We start from the raw sequence: 26,792 nt of genomic DNA on the forward strand, positions 1-26,792 counted from the left end.
GAATGGTAAGTGATATGGTTTGGCTGGGTCTCCAATCAAATCTCACCTTGAATTGTAATAATCCCCAAGTGTCAAGGGTGGGAGCAGATGGAGTTAATGGAATCATGGGGGTGTTTTCCCACATGCTGTTCTGGTGAGAGTGAGTTCTCACAAGATCTGATAGTTTTAAAAAGGACTTCCCCCCTCATTTGGCACTCATTCTCCCTTCTGCCACCCTGTAAAGAGGTGCCTTCCACCATGATTGTAAGTTTCCTGATGCCTCCCCAGGCATGTGGAACTGAGAGTCAATTAAACATCTTTTGTTTATAAATTATGCAGTCTTGGGTATTTCTTCATAGCAGTGTGAGAATGGACTAATATAGTAAGTCATGTGCTATTCTATTTTAACAATGATCTGTCTTATGAAAAGATATGTGTGTCTAAATTACTCCAAATTAAGAACTAAAACTATCTCTCTCCTTCTCTGTCTCTTTCTTTCTGCAACATGCACACAAAGAGAATGACAAATACAAAAGTGAAATAAGCCAGGAACAAAAAGTTAAACATTGCATGTTCTCACTAATATGTGGAAGCTGAAAAAAAAAGTTGATTTTGTAGAAGTGAAAACTAGAACAGAAGATACTACAGGCTGGGAAGGGTAGAGGAAGGGAAGGATAGGGAGAGATTTGTTAAAGGATACAAAATTACAGCTAGATAGGAGGAATAAGTTCCAATGCTCTATGCCAGCAGTCCCCAAACTTTTGGGCACCAGGGACAGGACAATTTTTCCACAGATTGCTGGGGGAGATGGTTTCAGGATGAAACTGGCCCACCTCAGATCATCAGGCATTAGAGTCTCATAAGGAGCATGCAACCTAGATCCCTTGCAGGCGTGGTTCACAATAGGGTTCTCTCTCCTATGAGAATCTAATGCCACCACTAATCTGACAGGAGGTAGAGCTCAAGTGATAATGCTCACTCAACTGCCACTCACCTCCTGCTGTGCAGCCCAGTTCCTAACAGGACATGGACCACTACCTGTCTGTGGCCTGGGGGTTGGGGACGCCTGCTCTATGCCATTGTCAGATGACTGTAGTTAACAATAATACATAATTTCACATAGCTGGAAAGAGGATATTTAACATTCTCAACACAAATAAATAACTGTTTTACATGGGTATGTTAATTACCCTGATCTGAATACTATACATTATATGCACTGAAACATCACTAGGTACCACATGAGTATGTATAATTTGTCAATTTTAAAAATTAAATTTAAAAAGAATCATTTTATTAATGTATAAAGTTCTGTGAATTTATTGATAAATTAATGGCTAATGAAAATAAGTAGATGGCCTGCGTCCATTATTATTTGCTCCTATTTAAGAGAAAATATGTTAGGTTTAACAAATGATTGCAGATAAATTAATTGGGAAAATGAATTTACTTTGTACATATTGTACCTTCTTGGATTCCTATTATTTGGGGAGAAATTTTATATTTTTTTCTTTACATTTGATACTTTAAAGACACTGTTTCACTGAGTTTGGAACAAAAGCAATAACTTAGATTTCTGCTTCTCAGCAAATAAACAGCGGGTGAAGTTAAGAGCTTGATTAAGGAAAAGATTACCAGTGCTATTCTTTATTCTGCAACCAATAATTTTACAATTAACAGGAAATAATAGGCCAGCTTTTTCTCCAGTATAGATGTTTTCATAGGAATTCTTGTGATGTGATTGCCAAGAATAGATTTCTATGTCTGCCTAATGTACACTGAAGAAATGATACATTTTTAAAGTAAACCAATCAATTTCTTCAGAGGCTCTCTTTTATAAGGACAAAACAAAATAGTCAACCAAGGATTCTAAGGCACTTAAAGAACGTTTCAAAGTGTAAATTACAAAAACCCATAATGTAAATAAGCACCAAGTGCCATCTCAAAACTTAAAAAATGTTGTTGGTTTTTTTTTCTGAGTTTGAGACTAAATCATTAGATAGGATATATACCAAGCTGTATGTTTGTGAGTTTTTCTTTTACAGGATGGGAATTACTTAGCAAATTTTTACCACCCAGCAACATACATGGCTCACAATTAAGTGTAAGACAAATCCATATTGTAGAATCAATCATTGCTGTATAGAAAGCTCAAGTAAAACTAAGATCATGTTAATTCAGAATCTCAGTCAGATTGATGTTTGAAGTCTACAATGCTATCACTGTAGTTGTTCTTCAACTGTTCCTTTTTTTTATTATTATTTTGTTTTGTTTTCTTCCCCCAAATCAGACCCTCATACTGGCAAGTTGAATTAAAAACTTGTCATAGAGACATCTGTAAATGATTCTGTACCCAATGGCTATGACCAGACTCCAAATTTAATTATGTGTAAAATGATAAATAAAACGGAAAAAGTGCCAAACTTAATTAACATGCTGAATATTAAGTGGATTTAGTGGATATTATATTTTAAAGATTCCAAAATTTAATAGGCACTTAAAGCAAATGCAGCATTTTCCTTTGCATCACACACTCTATTCATGAACGACAGCATGCAACAATTGATTTAAAACATTTTCAAAACTGTGAGTATGTTTTTCCCCACATAAATTCATCATTGATGACACCATATGGCTCCATTAATGAAGAAGCTAGGCCATGCCAGGCTATTAACATGAATCGAGAAGATAGTTCCTTGTCACCAACCAGAGCCTGCTCATTTTTTGTCCTCTGGGCTTAACACAAAAAAATTTTCTCATCATTCAGATTTTTTTCTAGTTTGAGATATTTTCCAGGATTCTATTTTTGTTTAAATGATTGAGGAGTGGTGAGTTATGTCCTGGCCTTTTGGTTAGCAATCTCCTTTCATGCCTGCATAGATCACTGATAGGAAATTAGCAATGATCGCAAATGCCAGTTTTCTTCAAGTTGTGAGTCAATTGCAGGAAAAGCATGCATTCACCCACATCAACTAATATTTGCAAGGTAGTGGTGGGTAATAGCAAAGAGCACAAGTCTGGAGCAGAGTACCTGAGATTGAGTCAGTCCCTGTTTTGTCACCTTCACTTTGGCCAACTTAACCTTTCTGCATCTCTCTTGCCTCAATTGCTAAAGGAGGATAAGTGTAAGGTTATTATTAAGATTAAATAAGTTAATATGTATTACTCTTAAAATATATGCTAGTTATGATTATTATATTTCATAATTTATAGTTTCTCAGAGGATATTTTGATCATTTAACGCTATAACTGTTTCTTCTATTCCCAACGGCAAACATATCTGATTTATCTATGCTACTGATTCTTAAAATTGACTGCACATTGGCATCACCTGGACACTGTTATTTAGAAATACTCATAACTGGTGTAGGCTGCAATGCAGGCATGGGTTTTTCAAAGCTTCTGATGTTTTGAATGTGCAGCCAAGCTTAAGAACCATTGATCTATGTCCCTTCTTACCTAGATGGATTACCTCTAGAAAAGAGAGTCAGAGTGAGATTGCGGGTACTTTATGCTAATTTCCAAAGTCCTCTATGACCTATGACTATTGTCTCAGTTCATTCCTACTGCTAGAAGAAAATACCACAGACTGGGTTCTTTATAAACAACAGAAATTTGTTTCTCACAGTTCTCAGGTCTGGGAAGTCCAATAGCAAGACACTAGCAAATTGGGTATCTGGTGAAGGCTAGCTCTCTGCTTCCAAGATGGTGCTTTGTTGCTGTGTCCTCACATGGTGGAAGGAAGAGGGGCAAAAGGAGGGCCTAGATAGTCTCCTTCAGCCCTTTTATAAGGGCATTAATCCCATGTATGAAGGTCGACCTCCTCAGGATCTAACCACCACCAAAGACCCCACCTTCTTTGGGGTTTAAGTTCCAACATACACATTTTGGAGAGACACAGACATTCAAACCATAGTAACTGTTGTCCTTAGTGTTTAGTGTGCTTAGGAATTACAGGGAGGACCTGTTAAAACAAAGATTGCAAGCCACAGCCTCAGTTTCTGAATTAGCAGGTCTAGGATAAAGCCCAAAGATTGCCATTTCTAACAAGCTCCCATGGAATATTCTTATCACTGGTCTGGATGAACAGAAGTGGGGACAGATGGGCCCACAGTAACCACCATACTGCCCATATCTTTAGTATGGCCTGTATTAGTCAGGGCTCTCCAGACAAACAGAGTCAACAGAATATATGTAGATTACATAGATAGATAAACAGATCTATTTATAGATAAATCAATATAGACCTATATCTCTCTATAGATATAGCAATATAGATCTATATCTCTATATATTCTTTATATCTATATAATATATAGATAGATCTATATAATAGGTGTATATATTATACATATGTATAAAATATATATATACACAGAGAGAGAGAGAGAGAGAAAGGAGACAGATTTATTTTAAGGAATTGGTTCACATGATTTTACTGGCCTGGTAAGTCCAAAATTTGCAGGGTAGACCACAGTCTGGAGACCCTTGGAAGAACTGCAGTTCAAGATCAAAGGCAGTCTCCTAGCAGAATACCTTCTTGAGAGGCCAGTCTTTGTTCTATGAAGGTCTTCAACTGATTGAATGAGACCCACATGCACTATGGAGGGCAATCTGCTTTACTCAGAGTCTACCAATTTAAATGTTAATCTCTTCCAAAAAACACATTCACAGCAACATCCAGAATACTGTTTAACCAAATATCTAGGCATCAGGACCTGACCAAGTTAACACATAAAATTAGCCATCACATAGCCTCATTTGTACACAGTGTTGAATCCAATATAAAAAAGAAATAACATTTCTTCTCCAAATCTCTTTGTTATTATAAATTACTATTGAACAAGTTAAGATTAATTGGTGTTGGTAGAAACAATAGGAAAAGCTGAATGCTCCAAAGTGATTGAGTTTGGCCATAGTCAGTGACAAAGTTGTTAGTGTATTTAGTGACCCAACAGGAACAGTTTTCTAAGTAAAATTTTGAGATACTGATGAAAAGAGATGAAGGATTGACTCTAGGTACAATTAATGAAGCTGACACTTCCTTTTCCCAGCAACTCATCTCCATAGGTGATAGGCCACCAGTACTGTCTTAAGCCTTCTAGGTTTTCCCATTGTCCTCATCAAAACATATCTGTCTTGTAATCTGATTACAAAGGTTCTTCATCTAAGCTGTACATTTAATAACTAATCAAACTAAAGTGTTAATATGTCAAGAGGTGCAGAGATAATTTGCTGACATTGACTGATGGTAATGGAACTTTATAAACCAACGTCTTCCCAACATGATTTTTCCAAAGAGCTGCAAATGGACAATACAACCAAGCACATGAAGAACTTATTTCCTCACACTGGGGTTGCTTGCAGTGCTTAGAATTGGTAGGAGAGCTTTTTCAAAACATATGCTGTGTCACTATGCACACAGGGTGTATTAATATTCCCAGTGATGGGATTTTCCACATAATTTAAATAAAACCCCTTCCCCTACCATTGGTGATTCTCAGTCCTGATTGCATATTAAAATTGCCTTGTGAGATTTTATTATGTACAGATGCCAGGGCTCCTCCTAATCCAATTAAGTAAGAACCTCTATGACAGCTGGTGAGTCCCTGTGTTTTAAATGTTTCCCAGGTCATCCTAATGTGCACCCAAGGTCAAGAACAACTTCTTCATATGGGAAAAAAGCATAAATCATAAGGTTACTGAGTTTGGGAGGAAAATGGAATATACAATTTACCAGAAAATAAATAGAATATTTACCATATCAGTTTTACAATATGTAGTTAGAAACTTTACACTTTTACCCAACTGAAGTTAGAAACAGACTAATATAAGACGAGGCTTTGAGAAAACACAAATCAGTAGATCCCACCAAGTGCTTTTTAATTTTTCTCAGCTTTACAATTGACATTCACTGAAATAAGGCTGATTTTTTCAGTGATACTACAAGTATGCAGTATAGCAGGTTCTTAGGCATAATAATAATGTTTTTAAACACAATAATGATTAAAAATAGAGTTCTTTCTTTTATTAGGCTTTTTGTTTGCTATTGTGAAAAGGTTGAAAGAAAAATGCCCTGCAGCCATTCTGAAGTTTTCTTGTAACATTTGATCAACTAGAACAGGGACTATGTCCTAAAGTAATTGTGGAATCTGCACAGTACTAGCCTTGAATGGACAATAAACAATCAGTGTTTATTGATTGGCTGATGGAGGATGAATTCCTTTAACCTAAGTGTTTATTTCCATTTCTAAGATATTTAAATTATATATATTTTAAATAAATATATTTACATAAGATACATATATATTTAAATACTTTGATTTTAGAAAAGCAATATAAATCTTCAGAAAATATTTACTTATAATGCCAAGTGTTTGTCAGTCTCAGAGAGGTAAATCTGAAAGAGAACCAAGAACTAACACATACAGAGTAAAAAATATTATGGAATTGTTATTCCCAAAATATTTCAGATTTTAGATTTAAGAAAATTTTACATATCTAGAAAAAAAACATTATAGCTGTTACAAATCCTTATTCAAAAGAGGCACTCTACTAAACAAAATAATGCAAGGTTGAAATTGTGAGTAGAGTAGGCATTTATCTACAGGGTCAGATTATGGAGGTAACTGCCATAATACCATATCCCCCAATCCCATCAATTATGACCGAAATGCCACCAGTGCTGCTAAGCACGACTTTAAGCATTGATCACTTGCAGAAAATACTCCTGAGAAAACTAGCAGTTCCAGTGAATTAAAGGAATTTTAACAGGCTATGGCCTGAAAGCAGTTGGTATGAAGAACAAGACAGGGGACTTCAGGATGCATCAAAGTTGATCTTTGCCCACTTTTCCAAAATTGAAATTGAAATTATGAGACATACCCTCTCAGAATCAGTCTGTCCATCTGAAAAGATGCAAATAATATTATAGCAATCTGGAAAGTGAACTACTTACAAGTAGATGTAGTTAAACATATTTTTATAGCTGAAAAGTTCATAATCAAATATATTTTTTACACAACTTTAAATGTAGAAATAGAAAGTGTACTCCATAGAATTTAAGGAAGACATTGGGGTAATTAACGTGTTAACCAAAATAAGAAAAATTTTAAAGACTTTACCAGAATGCTGTGGGCTAGTCTATAGTAAACACGAAAATCACATTTAAAATACTGCAATACATTTTAAGATAACATGGATCCTTAACATGTGACTTCTAAGATGGTAATATTAATGATGTCTTTAATGGTCTATTTTCTTGTATTCATTTTATTTAACTTTTCGGTAATGTTTTATTTTATTTGGAATTGTGCCATAACTAAAATAATATGCAAACAGATTTAGGAGATATACCTAATGCTAAATGACGAGTTAATGGGTGCAACACACCAGCATGGCACATGTATACATATGTAACTAACCTGCAAATTGTGCACATGTACCCTAAAACTTAAAGTATAATAATAATAAAATTAAATTAAATTAAAAAAACAAATGATATTGTAAACATAATGTAATGTTAATATTATGTATATTATAAATATGCCATTTTAAGTATCATGCATAAGTAATTACATATAATAATAACATTGGTATTATATATGTGATTAGATATAAATAATAGTATACATAATTAAAATGCAAAACATAAGTATTTAAATGCATAAAATTAAAGCATTTCACCATATGTATTTATAATTTGTAACAAGTTTTTATATTAATATTCTAATAATTCTACCCTGAACTTATAATGCAAGTTTTTTTATTTAAAAAGTGGTTAAGAAGCACCATATTCAAACATATAAGTTCACATAAATCTCTTTAGAAGTCAAATTAAATTTTAAATAGAATAGTTCAGATTTTGTATTTTAGAGATATATACCAAAATGGTTTGTGTAGAATATGTAAATTTATTTAAACACAATTAAAACAGATAAATGAAACATAATTTATTATGAGTTTAATGAACACTTTCAATTTTTAAATCTCTGCTACTATATTCACAATTTCAGTCAGTGAAAATACATACAGCTCTCCATTTGGAAATTGTGTATGAAGCTGTTTCTCACTTGTTTAATAGCCTTTAATGTGCTGTTCATTTTCTGCCTAGTGTTGGCCTTGTTATCAACAAGTTTCTAAAATCTCAAAGATACCTTTGAAAAGATGAGAAACACCATTACGCAGACAAGTTTTAGAGTATCAATTTTATTACACTTTGGAGGCACAAAAGGGGAAGAGAAGTTGTTAAACTAGTATATAATTTAAATGATTATTTTTATATTAAAATAAATACTGATACCATGGAAATAAGAATAATTCCCCAGAATTTTCATGATTAAACAGGAACATCAAACATATTTAATACAGCTGCTTCCAGCTATACTCCAGCCATTTAGGATACATGTCTACTTTTCTCTGTTTCAAGGGGTACTTGAGAAGTGTGGCTGTATTCCCCTCCTCTTGTTCATTGAACTGTCATTCACATCTCTTACCTTGCATTATACACTGAAAATGTGCTTCTTATGATTAAATTCACCAAGTGACAAGAACTTCTTACAAACCCAACATTTTAAAATGTATACATTCAAAATGATACTCAACCACAAGACACTGTCATTGAGAAAAGAAGGCAAACATAGTAATTTTTATAGTTTATGGACTCAGTACACATATAGGACAGATGCACATGAAAATAATGCATTTTAATAAACTTCACAATCATTCCCACAAGCACTAGATAATTGCCAAGTATGTGTGGGATGCGACAGAGGCTGGGGCACTAGAATAAAGAGCACACACTACCTTAAGGTAGGAGACTAACTTGTGCTCTTAAAAGAATTAGACAGGAAGGGGACAGGCTTCTCCATTTGGAACACCTTGAGTAAAATCATATTGTTGCCAATCATCACAGTCTGAGAAACATTATAAGAGCAGAAATTGTGGATCATCAAAGAAAGATTGGACAAGAGTGAAGATGAAAACAAAAGATTATTTATAAGTTCTAAAACTGAGAGACCAGGAGACCAAAGGTAAGAAAAGTTGGAGGGGAAATCTCAGGAGGGAAAAGCCTAAGTTTAGGTTTGAATGTGTTGAATTTTTTTATTACTTTTGACAGCCAGAAGAAAATGAAGAATGGTATTTAACTTGATCAACATGAGAATAAGGACAGAAGATCACTGCCACCATTTCTGCTACTGGGAAAAATGCAATAGCTAAAATGCTTAATTGTTTTGACTATAGCCTCTCTTCTTTCAATACAAAACACAGAGCAATGGATGGTCTCAATGAAAGTTTCAGTAGAATACCCCAGGCCTCCTCAATTTCAGCATCTCCAGGGAATGGAGTTGAACTCAGTGGCACTGAACAAAGCCTCCTTCCAAGATTTTTCTTATAGGCTCATTTTCCCTCACTCACCACAAGGTTTTCTCTTTCAAGAGTCTTGTAATTCAAGAACATAAACTTTGCTCCAAAGATGAGAGGCCTAAAACTTCAAAATGAAGAGGAGCATGATCACACTTCTGTCTTTGCATTGCCTGAAAAAACGGCCTGATACCAGCTCCCTACCAAGAGATAAGCAAAATCGTAAGAGTTTCCTACATTTGGCAACCTGATATCTTTCAGAAATGTAGAGTATTGTGGATAAAAACCGTGCCCATGTGATTCAGGCTCAGCTCAGCCTTGTGTGGTCAGAGAAACACAAACAGTAACCAGAAGTAATTAAGACATTCAAATCATTTAAACATGTCCTTTTCAAAATGGCAACAGAATGGAAAAATACTTTAAAAACCATAGATCATCTCACATTCTTTTCTCTCCACCTGCCTTAGTCCGTTTTGTGCTGCTATAAAACAATGCCACAGACTGGATAATTTATAAATAGAAATTTATTGGCTCACAGTTCTGAAAATCTGAGAAATCTAAGTTATGTTAATGGCAGGTTCCATGTCTGGTGAGCTCATTCTCTTCTTCCAAGATGGCGTCTTTCATGCTGCATCCTCCAGAGGGAAAAAAGAATGAATCCTCACAAGGCAAAAGTTAGAAGACTCTAGACCGTGAGAGAGAGCAAGATGGGGCCAAACTCGCCCTTTTATAATGACACCAATGGCACCCATGACAATGGAGGCATCACATCCTAATGCTACCCATGAGAGTGGAGCCCTCACACCATAATCTCTTCTAGAAGCTTCCACCTCTTAATTCTGTTACAATGGCAATTAAATTTTAACATGAATTTCAAATGACAGCACTCTCTGTAACTCATTGTTTCCCACATGGGTAGCAGCAACTTCCTCTCTGATACTCTTTTTTTTTTTTGAGAGGAGTCTTGCTCTGTCACCCAGGCTGGAGTGCAGAGGTGTCATCTCGGCTCACTGCAAGCTCCACCTCCCGGGTTCAGGGCATTCTCTTGCCTCAGCCTCCTGAGTAGATGGGACTACAGGTGCCTGGCACAACGCCCAACTAATTTTTTTTTTTTTTTGGTATTTTTAGTGGAGACGGGGTTTCACCGTTTTAGCCAGGATAGTCTGTATCTGCTGACCTCATGATCTGCCCACCTCAGCCTCCCAAAGTGCTGGGATTACAGGCATGAGCCACCATGGCTGGCCCCCTCTCTGCTACTCGTAGCTCCCAACTGAGCACTCTACTCAGCCCGAACACCCCATGTGGGCTTTTGCCTTTCCTTCCTCTGTTATTTTCCTTCAATCCCATTATTTTTCTCTTTTCCCAAAGTAAATACCCTACTTTTTCCTTTTCAGGTTGTTTTTATTCATTGGCCCAAATTAGCATGAATGTAATATAGGAAAGGAAAGAATTCTCCTTAGCAGTTAGAGGCAAGCAGAAAAGAAGGGACAAGCGGGTACACATTAAATTTTTTTGTTCCCATCGCATGTAAATGCTTAGTTTCAAAACAATTTACTGTCATTATGTTTTATTTTGTTCTGAAATTCCAAGCTCTTTAAAAGACAATTCGAATTCTTATGATGTATCAGGATCATTCTTTTTTAGGATCCCTTGGGCTCTTGAATCAGTAGGGAACTGAATAAAAATCTCCTCAGTTATGTGAAACCACAGAGATCTCCAGAGTTCTCTAAGGTTGTACGTGTCAAATTCTTTGATATTTCCCCAGCCCCTTAGAAGAAATGCTGGGACAGGGACACGGTGCAATGCCAGGTGCTCAGGGGTCTGTGGCCCCTGCGTTGCTACTCAGAAGGCATGCATGAAATTCTGTCTGCTTCAAGAACGCATAAGCTGACATTTCCAGATTACCTCTTTTTCTCACACAAACTGTGTTTTTGTACTGTTTTGCTTTTAATGGATAAGGAGAAGTTAGATTTCATGATTAATACAAATTTGTAAAATTTATTAAGTGTTAGAATACTACCAAGAAAGGGCAACCCTATAAAAATATAGATTACACTGCCTGTCTGACAGCTTTGAAGAGAGCAGTGGATCTCCCAGCACACAACTTGAGATCTGAGAACTGGCAGACTGCCTCCTCAAGTGGGTCCCTGACCCCCGAGTAGCCTAATGGGGAGCCACACCCCAGTAGGAGCAGACTGACACCTCACACGGCCAGGTACTCATCTGAGGCAAAACTTCCAAAGGAAAAATCAGGCAGCAGCATTTGCGGGTCACCAATATCCGCTGTTCTGCAGCCACCCCTGCTGATACCCAGGAAAACGGGGTCTGGAGTGGACCTCCAGCAAACTCCAACAGACCTGCAGCTGAGGGTCCTGACTGTTAGAAGGAAAACTAACAAACAGAAAGGACATCCACACCAAAAACCCATCTGTACGTCACCATCATCAAAGACCAAAGGTAGATAAAACCACAAAGACGGGGAAAAAACAGAGCAGAAAAACTGGAAACTCTAAAAATCAGAGCACCTCTCCTCCTCCAAAGGAATGCAGCTTCTCACCAGCAATGGAGCAAAGCTGGACGGAGAATGACTTTGATGAGTTGAGAGAACAAGGCTTCAGAAGATCAAACTACTCCAAGCTAAAGGAGGAAGTTCAAACCAACGGCAAAGAAGTTAAAAACTTTGAAAAAAAGTTAGATGAATGGATAACTAGAATGACCAATGCAGAGAAGTCCTTAAAGAACCTGATGGAGCTGAAAACAACTGCATGAGAACTACATGACGAATGCACAAACCTCAGTAGCCAATGCAATCAACTGGAAGAAAGGGTATCAGTGATGGAAGACAAAATGAATGAAATGAAGCATGAAGAGAAGTTTAGAGAAAAAAGAATAAAAAGAAACAAACAAAGCCTCCAAGAAATATGGGACTATGTGAAAAGACCAAATCTATGTCTGATTGGTGTACCTGAAAGGGACGGGGAGAATGGAACCAATTGGAAAACACTCTGCAGGATATTATCCAGGAGAACTTCCCCAATCTAGCAAGGCAGGCCAACATTCAAATTCAGGAAATACAGAGAATGCCACAAAGATATTCCTCAAGAAGAGCAACTCCAAGACACATAATTGTCAGATTCACCAAAGTTGAAATGAAGGAAAAAATGTTAAGGGCAGCCAGAGAGAAAGGTCAGGTTACCCACAAAGGGAAGCCCATCAAACTAACAGCTGATCTCTCGACAGAAACTCTACAAGCCAGAAGATAATTGGGGCCAATATTCAACATTCTTAAAGAAAAGAATTTTCAACCCAGAATTTCATATCCAGCCAAACTAAGATTCATAAGTGAAGGAGAAATAAAATACTTTACAGACAAACAAATGCTGAGAGATTTTGTCACCTCCAGGCCTGCCCTAAAAGAGCTCCTGAAGAAAGCACTAAACATGGAAAGGAAAAACTGGTACCAGCCACTGCAAAAACATACCAAATTATAAAGACCATCAAGGCTAGGAAGAAACTGCATCAACTAACGAGCAAAATAACCAGCTAACATCATAATGACAGGATCAAATTCACACATAACAATACTAACCTTAAATATAAATGGGCTAAATGCTCCAATTAAAAGACACAGACTGGCAAATTGGATAAAGAGTCAACACCCATCAGTGTGCTGTTTTCAGGAAACCCATCTCATGTGCAGAGACACATATAGGCTTAAAATAAAGGGATGGAGGAAGATCTACCAAGCAAATGGAAAACAAAAAAAGGCAGGGGTTGCAATCCTAGTCTCTGATAAAACAGACTTTAAACCAACACAGATCAAAAGAGACAAAGAAGGCCATTACATAATGGTAAAGGGATCAATTCAACAAGAAGAACTAACTATCCTAAATATGTATGCACCCAATATAGGAGCACCCAGATAAAGCAAGTCCTTAGTGACCTATAAAGAGACTTAGACTCCCACACAATAATAATGGGAGACTTTAACACCCCACTGTCAACATTAGGCAGATCAACCAGACAGAAAGTTAAGAAGGATATCCAGGAATTAAACTCAGCTCTGCACCAAGTGGAACTAATAGACATCTACAGAACTCTCCACCCCAAATCAAAAGAATATACATTCTTTTCAGCACCACATCACACCTATTCCAAAATTGACCACATAGCTGGAAGTAAAGCACTCCTCAGCAAATGTAAAAGGACAGAAATTGTAACAAACTGTCTCTCAGACCACAGTGCAATCAAACTAGAACTCAGGATTAAGGAACTCACTCAAAACTGCTCAACTACATGGAAACTGAACAACCTGCTCCTGAATGACTACTGGGTACACAATGAAATGAAGGCAGAAATAAAGATGTTCTTTGAAACCAACGAAAACAAAGACACAACATACCAGAATCTCTGGGACACATTCAAAGCAGTGTGTAGAGGGAAATTTATAGCACTAAATGCCCACAAGAGAAAGCACGAAAGATCTAAAATTGACACCCTAACATCGCAATTAAAAGAACTAGAGAAATGAGAGGAAACACATTCTAAAGCCAGCAGAAGGCAAGAAATAACTAAGATCAGAGCAGAACTGAAGGAAATGGAGACACAAAAAAACCCTTCAAAAAATTAATGAGTCCAGGAGCTGGTTTTTTGAAAAGATCAACAAAATTGATAGACCACTAGCAAGACTAAAAAAGAAGAAAAGTGAGAAGAATCAAATAGACGCAATAAAAAGTGACAAAGGGGATATCACCACCGATCCCACAGAAATACAAACTACCATCAGAGAATACTATAAACACCTTTACGCAAATAAACTAGAAAATCTAGAAGAAATGGATAAATTCTTTGACACATACATCTTCCCAAGACTAAACCAGGAAGAAGTTGAATCTCTGAATAGACCAATAACAGGCTCTGAAATTGAGGCAATAATTAATAGCTTACCAACCAAAAAAAGTCCAGGACCAGCTGGATTCACAGCCAAATTCTACCAGAGGTACAAGGAGGAGCTGGTACCATTCCTTCTGAAACTATCCCAATCAGTAGAAAAAGAGGGAATCCTCCCTAACTCATTTTATGAAGCCAGCATCATCCTGATATGAAAGCCTGGCAGAGACATGACAAAAAAAGAGAATTATATGCCAATATCCTTGATGAACATTGATGTAAAAATCCTTAATAAAATACTGGCAAACCGAATCCAGCAGCACATCAAAAACTTATCCACCATGATCAAGTGGGCTTCATCCCAGGGGGGATGCAAGGCTGGTTCAATATATGCAAATCAATAAATGTAATCCAGCATATAAACAGAACCAAAGACAAAAACCACATGATTATCTCAATAGATGCAGAAAAGGCCTCTGACAAAATTCAACAACGCTTCATGATAAAAACTCTCAATAAATTAGGTATTGATGGTACGTATCTGAAAATAATAACAGCTATCTATGACAAACCCACAGCCAATATCATACTGAATGGACAAACACCGGAAGCGTTCCCTTTGAAAACTGGCACAAGACAGGGATGCCCTCTCTCACCACTCCTATTCAACATAGTGTTGGAAGTTCTGGCCAGGGCAATCAGGCAGGAGACGGAAATAAAGGGCATTCAATTAGGAAAAGAGGAAGACAAATTGTCCCTGTTTGCAGATGACATGGTTGTATATCTAGAAAACCCTATCGTCTCAGCCCAAAATCTCCTTAAGCTGATAAGCAACTTCAGCAAAGTCTCAGGATACAAAATCAATGTACAAAAATCACAAGCATTCTTATACACCAATAACAGACAAACAGAGAGTCAAATCATGAGTGAACTTTCATTCACAATTGCTTCAAAGAGAATAAAATACCTAGGAATCCAACTTACAAGGGATATGAAGGAGCTCTTCAAGGAGAACTACAAACCACTGCTCAATGAAATAAAAGAGGATGCAAACAAATGGAAGAACATTCCATGCTCATGGGTAGGAAGAATCAATATCGTGAAAATGGCCATGCTGCCCAAGGTATTTTACAGATTCATTGCCATCCCCATCAAGCTACCAATGCCTTTCTTCACAGAATTGGAAATAACTACTTTAAAGTTCATATGGAACCAAAAAAGAGTCCGAATCGCCAAGTCAATCCTAAGCCAAAAGAACAAAGCTGGAGGCATCATGCTACCTGTCTTCAAACTATACTACAAGGCTACAGTAACCAAAATAGCATGGTCCTGGTACCAAAAGAGATATAGATCAATGGAACAGAACAGAGCCCTCAGAAATAATGCCACATATCTACAACTCTCTGACCTTTGACAAACCTGACAAAAACAAGAAATGGGCAAAGGAGTCCCTATTTAATAAATGGTGCTGGGAAAACTGGCTAGCCATAAGTAGAAAGCTGAAACTGGATCCCTTCCTTACACCTTATACAAAAATTAATTCAAGATGGATTAAAGACTTACATGTTAGACCTAAAACCATAAAAACCCCAGAAGAAAACCTAGGCAATACCATTCAGGACATAGGCATGGGCAAGGACTTCATGTCTAAAACACCAAAAGCAATGGCAACAAAAGCCAAAATTGACAAATGGGATCTAATTAATCTAAAGAGTTTCTGCACAGCAAAAGAAACTAACATCAGAGTGAACAGGCAACCTAGAGAATGGGAGAAAATTTTTGCAACCTACTCATCTGACAAAGGGCTAATATCCAGAATCTACAGTGATCTCAAACAAATTTACAAGAAAAAAACAAACGACCCCATCAAAAAGTGGGCAAAGGATATGACAGACACTTCTCAAAAGAAGACATTTATGCAGCCAAAAAACACAGGAAAAAATGCTCATCATCACTGGCCCTCAGAGAAATGCAAATCAAAATCACAATGAGATACCTTCTCACACCAGTTAAAATGGTGATCATTAAAAAGTCAGGAAACAACAGGTGCTGGAGAGGATGTGGAGAAATAGGAACACTTTGACACTGTTGGTGGGAGTGTAAACTAGTTCAACCATGGTGGAAGTCGGTGTGGCGATTCCTCAGGGATCTAGAACTAGAAATACCATTTGACCCAGCCATCCCATTACTGGGTATATACCCAAAGGATTATAAATCATGCTGCTATAAAGACACATGCACACATATGTTTATTGCGGCACTATTCACAATAGCAAAGACTTGGAACCAACTCAAATGTCCAACAATGATAGACTGGATTAAGAAAATGTGGCATATATACACCATGGAATACTGTGCAGCCATAAAAAATGATGAGTTCATGTCCTTTGTAGGGACATGGATGAAACTGGAAACCATCATTCTCAGCAAACTATCACAAGGACACAAATCCAAACACTGCATGTTCTCATTCATAGATGGGAATTGAACAATGAGAACACATGGACACAGGAAGGGGAACATCACACTCTGGGGACAGTTGTGGGGTGGTGGCAGCGGCGAGGGATAGCATTAGGAGATATACCTAATGCTAAATGACGAGTTAATGGGTGCAGCACACCAACATGGCACATGTATACATATGTAACAAACCTGCACGTTGTGCACATGTACCCTAAAACTTAAAGTATAATAATAATAAAATAAAATGATTTAAAAAATAAAAAAATATAGATTACACTTCTTTTTTTCTAAAATGTTCCATAAATTTTAGGTTATTGTTAATTGAACATTAAGCTAACCATAGATTTTCTTATCATTTACTAGTTTCAATTATGTGAAGTTTAATAATATGAAAATGACAATGTGTTTTTAAAAAATTCAAGATATCCTTTGGTACATAATGGGACTTTAATAAATATTCATAAATGAATCATTTTTCAAGAGACTACATTATTGGAAGAGGTTGCAGCTAATATTCCCTTTACTGGAAAACTAAAACAATGCATTTTTGAAAAACAAAGATTTGCTTACAAATTTACTCTTTAGAAAAAGTCCAATTTCAGGTAGTTTATTTGAATAATGTTCCCTATGATAATAATTGCACACATTTTAATAATTGCTATAAATGTATTAGGGAGTACTACACAAGATAGTGAGTTCAGAGGAATGGGGATTGTATCTATAGTAGAACACATACTTTCTGTTCAGCCATCAACCTGTCTAGCACTACTTCAATTATGTGACATGCAACTCTTCGTTATATCTACTTAACTGTTTATTCAGCTAAGTAAAGAGACATCAACCTAAGTAACACAAAGTGGCTTCAGATTTTACCCAAGTGCTAGATTGCTTTAAAGACATTATTGAATTCTAACTACATAGTAGATAACACTTACATGAAATAAATGAAATCATTCCGAATGAATGAAGTCCTATTTAAAGCATATTATATACCACTTATGGGAAATGCTGCAAACTTGAACTGATATGAGAGAAAGTTTGAAATAAAGTTCCTTAATTCTAGATAGCTGTTTTGTGTATGCATATGTTTAATAGCATTATAAAATATCACTTCTAAGTCACCATTATATTTGCAGACAGCATGTTCTTCGGCCACAAACTTATGATTCATATATGTCAAGTCACTTAGAACTGCTGGCAAGTGTTGCCAGCCTGAAGTATAAAACAGAGAGGATAATAAACCTTTAACAAGCAGCAGTAAAACTAATGAAATATAATCTCAAATATACTACTCTAATTCATCCTGAGAGGAAACACAATCACCCAATCCTAAGGATGAGGAAATGGAGCCAGCTCCATAAAAACACATATTCATCATAGTAACATGGATCATTTTAGAATTAGAACTAAAAGAAAATTCAAGCTGGTTATAGTGGTGTAATTATCATGACCAAATAGATGAGGATGACAAGATGAAGCAACAGTTCACATATGCTTATTTTGGCTCCATATTTAAAGCTATTGAAATGAAAATATTGATATTATTTTTAATGGGGATAATCTTTCATGCTGATGATAGAGAAATTTCAGGATAGTCAGACTAAGCAGCATTTAAGAAGTGAGGTATGACTTCCAAGATCAATATGTAAGTGGGTCACAAGTTTATTTACATACAGTTTGCATGTGTCTATAATAACCATGCAATCTATTCCCAAATAACTTCAGATTGATGTTTATTACTGTATCCCTTGAGGTTGTAATTTGATAATAGCGCATTTCCTCCTGTATTTCCTATAATTCTCATCTGTCTTTGAGAAACTAGAATTCCAATTTAAGAAAAAGGGAGAAGAGAGGAGAGAGAAAAGGAAATGAAAGGTTGAATGAGGCAGAGAAAGGAGATAAGAGGAAGGGTACAATTTTCTATGAGTCCTTTCTCTGTAGCTTTTACTTTTTGCACACACAAGTGATTTAAGGGAGCAATCTAAACAACAGAGAACAGACTAATCCAAAGATAAAATTAGAATAGACAACATTTCCTTATTTCAATAGACAAGCTCTGTGATTCTGCATACGGTATAGTTTATGCATACAAGTAAGGTAGTAAAGGGAAACAGATCGATAGTCCATTCTCTTAGTTTTCAAATGCCAGAAGATTTTTTTGTAACTACAGGAATTTGTATCAATAACTGATTTTCCCAAAAAGGCTCAGGAAACACATAATGTCAAGTAGGGTCAAACAATGAAGACAGGATATGCAACTCGGCTTGGGTATGTTTAAGATAAGCAAAAGTAATGTAGAAGAGCAAGATGGTGTACTTAGATTATATAGATATTTGGAATTTCTATTATTCAAAGGGAAACCTCAAAAAACTGGTAGAAATATTTTCCCCATAGAATGAATTCTTGGACAGTATGAATACCTGTCACAGGCAGAACTAACTGAAGCATTTTTGAAAACTTGAACAAGCTGCTTGAAAACACAACAATAAAAAGAAATAAGGTGCCATGAAAAATGTACAAATAATAAGAATAAATGTTTTCTGTCCCTACATGTCATGAGTACAATATAGATTACAAGATTTAACTCTTTTATAAATAATCAAATACATCTTATTTACTTTCTGTTGCCTCATTTCTCTTTTAAAATATGCATACTCCTATCTATTGATTTTATTTCACTTTGGTTGATAGGAGTACAACCACTGACCTGAAAACTGTCCCCTTCTAAACGATAACTCCCATGATTTTCCACTTGTCTTGAAATTTTAATATCTAGGTTACATTTTTCATCATTAAAATAGTTATTTAGTTTATTAGTAACCTCTGAAGGATGTCTTGAGCATTAATAATAGAGTGGAAAAACACTATAGAAATTATTATTTTTGCAAGAGCTGTATAAGTTAGTGAGGGGTTAATGCTACTTTATGCCTACTGATTATAATATATGCCTGGCCATTCTTTCAATTAAAATAAAGCCAAAGCAATGTCTTTAACATATACCTGCTTTCACTGAATAGTAACAATTCTATCAGTCTGTGGTGAAAGGGAAAATCTCAATATTAAGGACATAAATTGACAATATTTTCAATACGAAAGATGTTCCATGGAATAGGGACGCATTCGTGGGGTTTGTTTATTTATTTATTTATTTATTTATTTATTTATTTATTTATTTATTTTTCGAGACGGAGTCCTGCTTTGTCACCCAGGCTGGAGTGCAGTGGCAGGATCTAGGCTCACTGAAACCTCCGCCTCCTGAGTTCAACCAATTCTCCTGCCGCAGGCTCCCAAGTAGCTCGGATTACAAGCACCCGCCACCATACTCGGCGCTAATTTTTGTATTTTTAGTAGAGACGGGGGTTTCACCATGTTGGCCAGGATGATTTCGAACTCCCGGCCTCGTGATCCTCCCGCTTCGGCCTCCCAAATTGCTGGGATTACAGGCATGAGCCACCAGGACCGGCCACATTCGTGTTTTAAGAGGATACTTTCGGTCATTGCGCAGTCTGAAGAGTCATTTTACTTTGCTTTCATTTATAAGACATTCATATACTGCCATCGTGTGGTCAATCAAGCACACATCAGCTTATTTGAAATGGTATGAAAAGTCAAGGAAAAAAAAAAGACTGTGCTATTTGTTTTTGTTCATGCTGATAGCCTTCATCTTGCCAAAAAGAGCTTAGCAAAAGAGTTAGCTGGAATATACCATAGATGTAAACCCAAGCACTTTTATTTACCAGAGGACCCAGGCAGTGTGTGTTTGAAGTCAGAACCAAGTCATTCTAGCTGATAAAACCACAGGGAGCAAATAATATTTCTTATTTCCTGTTTAATATTCTGGATATTTCATATAGAAGATCTATCAAAAGTTCGAAGTAGTGTTATTTATATAACTTTTTCCAAAATCACAAGTTACAGTTAAAATGATATTTTATAACTGTAGTGCCTTTTTAATGCAACTAAAAAAAGTTGTGTGCATAAATGGACAAATATAAGTGCAGATACAGGGGAAGTCAAAGCAATTTAAATTGGAAACGTTAAACACACAGCACAAAATCATACTTTTCTCGTTTAGATAATTTCATCTGTCTTCAAGAGTACAAAATCAAATGAGGTCCAACTCCCTTCTACTTAATTTTTAGTATCATCGCTAATACTGAGGGTGGGTGTAATCATTCAAATCGTAATCATGATGAAATTATTTAATGGATTCATATCTTATAAATTAAAATCTTTCTTCCAGTCAGAACATGAAAATCAAAAGCTCAATTTGATAAAAGAGTGATTCTGGATTTAAATACAAAAGTTCTTATATTGTAAAGCCCTTAAATTGTTTTCCAGAAATAAAACCTTTTCAACATTTAAATATAGCAAGAACTACAGGGAAGCATAATTCTATTAATGACTTCTTTCACCTTAGAAAGTATCAGATGAGCTGATGAATTTTCTGCCTTCAACTGATAGTTTTAGAGAGAGAAATATCATTTCAACTCTCATATCTTTATGTATTGTTTCAAGAAATGCCAAATGCCTTTCAAAATATTATCTCAGCATGTAAGATTTAAATATACCAACAAATTTTATGAGACAAAATCCTAATTTACTTTCCTTCTTTCCCTTTTTTACTGAACACTCACCACAAATTTCTTATTAGATGAAACATAAAAAGTTATCAACAAATATAAAATCAGCCTAAACGTAACTATCAGTCTAAATTTTGGTCTTAAATTATCACTAATTTTATAACTTTCTTCCATTTAATACAGTGACTTCCTGCATGTTCATGAGTTTATAATGGTCATATAAAATAACTTTTCTCTCATGACCTTTAGTAGGAAAGAAAGATATTTGTATATGAGAGAAAAAGAAATGAACTAATAAGTAAATATTTTAATGAAGAAAGAAAAAATGTATTGAGTAGAAATGAAGATTATCCAATCTAAAGATTAGATATGCACTTTTTTTGGTTATGAGTTTCTATTATGGAAAACAAAACAAACTCAGTAAATAGACATATTAAAACAGGTAGAAACCTAGCCAAATTTTGACACTCTTAAAAGACTTAATAATGAAAAGAGATAGGTCCACGATTAAGACCAGTCTACACATTATTTAATTGCCTGCCAATCCAGGAAAAATTGAATTTAGTCACCATTATTACATGTGGTTCAACACGAGTGTCTTGGAAGTTGCTTATGATAGGGCTACAAATGAAAGTGTCCTAAATTTTTAACCCTCATGAAGATATGATGGACAACCAGAAGATCTAGCTACAGGCAACATCAAGGAAGGAGCACTGGTCAGCTTCATAAATACAAGTCTGTTTTCTAGGGAGAAGGAAGAATGGAAGCAATCTTAGTCAATATTCTTTTGACTGCAAGTACAGAAACTCATTTGAGATAGTTTACGCAAAAAAAGGGTATGCATTCTGTAGATATAGTGTATAGTGCTACTCAAAGAATGATTTAGTGTTTGCCTCGGCAGTGCACATACTAAAATTAGAATGATACAGAGATTAGTGTGGCCCCTGTGCAAGGATGACACGTTCTAAAAATTTATTAATATTTAAAAAAAAGATCTAAAAATCATGATGGAATTTGGTATAGAATTTGAGATGAAGCATTTAGAAAGTTGTGAGCAATTTGAGAAAGCAGTTTTTTGCCTGCTGATTCTTTAATAAAAAGGCATGGTCGCTGTGTGATTCCCATGGCGACTGTAACACATTACCACAAACTTCGTGGCATAAAAAAAATTTATTCTGCCACAGTTCTGGATGCCACTCCAGCCATCCTCTTTGAAGAAGGGCCTTGAGCTAGTGAAGCATCTCTGCCAGCATAAGCAGAGAACAGGAAATGCTTGGAATTTGCAACCACCATGCCTCCTAAGATGGTCACAAGCTAATGACTCATTGGTGTGGGAGTATGAAAGCCCAGTTCCCTTGCCTTTGTCAGGACAAAGAGTGCCTTGTAACTTACATTCCAAAATTCCCTGCTGAATCAGACTGGCATCACCCCTGCTTGAAGTGGTACCCTGGCTTCTTAGCTTCCCTCCCCTCCTTCCCTCATTCCCTTGGCAATTTAACCCGGAACACTTCTTTAATAAATTACTTGCATATGAATCCCTAGCCTAATATCTCCTTATTTTGAAGAAACTGATCTAACACAAAGAGTAACTTTCTTTTTTTTTTTTTTTTTTTTTTTTTTTTTGAAACGGAGTCTCGCTCTGTCACCCAGGCTGGAGTGCAGTGGAGTGATCTCGGCTCACTGCAAGCTCTGCCTGCTGGGTTCACGCCATTCTCCTGCCTCAGCCTCCCGAGTAGCTGGGACCACAGGGCCCGCCACCACGCCCGGCTAATTTTTTTTTATTTTTAGTAGAGACGGGGTTTCACCGTGTTAGCCAGGATGATCTCTATCTCCTGACCTCGTGATCGGCCCGCCTTGGCCTCCCAAAGTGCTGGGATTACAGGCGTGAGCCACCGCGCCCGGCCAAGAGTATCTTTCAGATGCCTTGTTTAGCGTTTCCTTAGATTGCGGAACCCAACCTAAGACAAAGATTATGTCATACAAACAAAGAGCAATATGAGCAGCCAATCCCCCTTGAAGAACTGAAACCAAATCATCTCTCTGTCTCTCCAGGCCACTGGAGCCTCATGGCTGCTCTGTTTCTTCCTTCACGTCTGTTTTATTTTTGTCTCTGCACACACATCTCTGCTTTATGGCACTTAACCATAGCTCTCAATCTAACTCTTCTGTTTCAATTCATGATTTCCTTTCATTTAATATAGTAACTTTTCAAAACCTTTTTAAGAATTTGAAAATAAAGTTTTATGTAAAAGAAATGTATTTCAATAAACTTTAATAGAAAAGAAAGATTACTACATAACTCTAAAGATTACAAAACTCTTTATAGTGATAAGCCAGATTATTTCTAGTCCCATTTGTGTGGAATAAAAGTAAATATGGTTGACTCATTTTATTGATAGAAAGTGTAATGATACTGATAAAAATTAGTAGAATTATACAGTATACAAATGACTGCCAAGTCCTACCACTTTCGGAAGTTTCCTTCTCCTTTAAAAGAAAAGGTGCATGGTTTGGCTCAAGGTATGGCACTCGGTATTGTACATAGCCACCCAAGTTCAGGCTACAGGGAGTATCTGCAAAGAGAGCCTTATTATTTGACCTTGGAGAAAAAAGTGAGAAAAACCCTAGCTGACACAGAGGCATTTCCTGAGCCAAGAGTGTATTTGTCTTTGAGAATAGAAAGAGTTTAAACTGAATGTGACGTTTTAAAAAATGATTAACAATTACACCATTTATTGAGGAGTACAATGTTAACTTGGCCATTGGGAGTTTTATTGGTTAAAATAATTTAAGAGAGTGTTTTTACTATTATGATTAAATATAATATTATTACTATTTAAAAGGTAACTTTTTTACCTAATACCTATTATATATCAAGCCCTGTATTTAAATCTCTACATGCCATAGCTCATTTACATGTCACATTGATACTTTGATGTGGATATTATTCCTATTTTAAATATTCCAAAGCTGAAACTTAAAGAATAATAGCTCACTCACAGCTAATCATCTGGAAGGGAAAACTAGATCTTTGTCACCAGAGCCCAGGTCATTTCCACACTGCTATACCATCTTAAGCTGTCATCTGTGTTAGCTCTTTCTCTCAGTGTGTCAATGAACAACTCTGTTTCTAAGCCAGTGCTCGGTCTACTGCGTCAGCTGCCTCAGCTTTACTTCTTTCTCTCTGAGAAATTCCTCCCCATCAAGCCCATGGTGCTAATGAAAGGGATTCATGAAGAGTGAAGGACATATCACATGTGCACATTGTCCCATGTCATGCCCTGTCTAGTTTCTCAGAATGTGCAGAAATGTTCTCTGAAGGAAGTTATGAGCCTTCACCTGGATCCATGTGGTAAATTTCAAACAAGCTTAAGCATTCTTGTCTCTACAATGAATTAAATGCAATTAGGCAACACACAGCAGAATATACCAAATGACCTGTCACTCCATTGTAATTATTTTATTTAAAAATAATCCTACCTGGTTATAACTTAAGCCACAGATATAAAGTGGAGAAGAGTTCTTGATTGTCCTTGACAAAAAACAGAAATTAAAATGACTCTGTCTCATTGAAGCTTTGAATCAGAGATTACTACTTAAGAATAAACAGTAGAAAAATTACTACCTTATGGAAAATCACAAAAAATACACATTTTAAACTGTCCAGATGAATTAAGACATCATATAGATTAGTGAAAATAATATAAAATTTAATTATGATCCATATCACAAAGTTATTATTTCTACTTTAATTGGTGAATTTGGACCATATACACAAATTCCCAAACACCATGCATCTGTCACTGACTATACGTTCATGATTGTGTTCCCTAATTAAAATCTATTTCAGTTCGGTATGCTGGAATTCGATGTTTTTGTTATTTTTATTGTTATTATTATTATTACATTTTAAGTTCCAGGGTACATGTGCACAACGTGCAGGTTTGTTACATAGGTATACATGTGCCATGTTGGTTTGCTGCGCTCATTAACTCATCATTTGCATTAGGTATTTCTCCTAATACTATCCCTCCCCCAGCTCCCCACCCCACGACATTCCCCCGTGTGTGATGTTCCCCACACTGTCCAAGTGTTCTCATTGTTCAATTCCCACCTATGAGTGAGAACATGTGGTGTTTGCTTTTCTGTCCTTGTGATAGTTTGCTGAGAATGATGGTTTCCAGCTTCATCCATATCCCTACAAAGGACATGAATTCATCATTTTTTATGGCTTCATAGTATTCTATGGTGTATATATGCCACATTTTCTTAATCCAGTCTATCACTGATGGACATTTGGGTTGGTTCCAAGTCTTTGCTATTGTGAATAGTGCCACAATAAACATACGTGTGCGTGTGTCTTTATAGTAGCATGATTTATAATCTTTGGGTATATACCCAGTAATGGGATCACTGAGTCAAACGGTATTTCTGGTTCTAGATCCTAGAGGAATCACCACACTGTCTTCCACAATGGTTGAACTAATTTACACTCCCACCAACAGTGTAAAAGTGTTCCTATTACTCCACATTCTCTCCAGCATCTGTTGTTTCCTGACTTTTTAATGATCGCCATTTTAACTGGTGTGAGATGGTATCTCACTGTGGTTTTGATTTGCATTTCTCTGATGGCCAGTGATGATGAGCATTTGATCATGTGTCTGTTGGCTGCATAAATGTCTTTTTTTTTAGAAGTGTCTGTTCACATCCTTTGCCCACTTTTTGATGAGGTTGTTTGTTTTTTTCTTGTAAATTTGTTGAAGTTCTTTGTAGATTCTGGATATTAGCCCTTTGTCGGATGGGTAGATTGCAAAAATTTTCTCCCATTCTCTAGGTTACCTGTTCACTCTGATGGGAGTTTCATTTGCTGTGCAGAAGCTCTTTAGTTTAATTAGATCCCATTTGTCAATTTTGGCTTTTGTTGTCATTGCTTTTGGTGTTTTAGACATGAAGTCCTTGCCCATGCCTATGTCCTGAATGGTATTGCCTAGGTTTTCTTCTACGGTGTTTAGGGTTTTAGGTCTAACATTTAAGTCTTTAATCAATCTTGAACTAATTTTTGTATAAGGTGTAAGGAAGGGATCCAGTTTCAGCTTTCTACATATGGCTAGCCAGTTTTCCCAGCACCATGTATTAAATAGGGACTCCTTTGCCCATTTCTTGTTTTCATCAGGTTTGTCAAAGATCAGATGGTTGTAGCTGTGTGGTGTTATTTCTGAGGCCTCTGTTCTGTTCCATTGGTCTATATCTCTGTTTTGGTACCAGGACCATGCTATTTTGGTTACTGTAGCCTTGTAGTATAGTTTGAAGTCAGGTAGTGTGATGCCTCCAGCTTTGTTCTTTTTGCTTCGGATTGTCTTGGCAATGTGGTTCATTTTTGGTTTGATATGAACTTTAAAGTAGTTTTTTCTAATTCTGTGAAGAAAGTCATTGGTACCTTGATGGGGATGGCATTGAATCTATAAATTACCTTGGGCAGTATGGCCATTTTCACGACATTGATTCTTCCTATCC

General features: G+C 36.3%; 1 pseudogene; it reads left to right on the forward strand.

Annotated features, from left to right (window-relative positions):
* Positions 1–22,165: 22,165 nt before the first annotated feature.
* Positions 22,166–22,262, forward strand: LOC112208772 (U6 spliceosomal RNA; annotated as a pseudogene).
* The last annotated feature ends 4,530 nt before the right edge of the window (positions 22,263–26,792 follow it).

Source organism: Pan troglodytes, chromosome 2 (assembly GCF_028858775.2).
Source record: "Pan troglodytes isolate AG18354 chromosome 2, NHGRI_mPanTro3-v2.0_pri, whole genome shotgun sequence".
Classification (NCBI taxonomy): Eukaryota; Metazoa; Chordata; class Mammalia; order Primates; family Hominidae; genus Pan; species Pan troglodytes.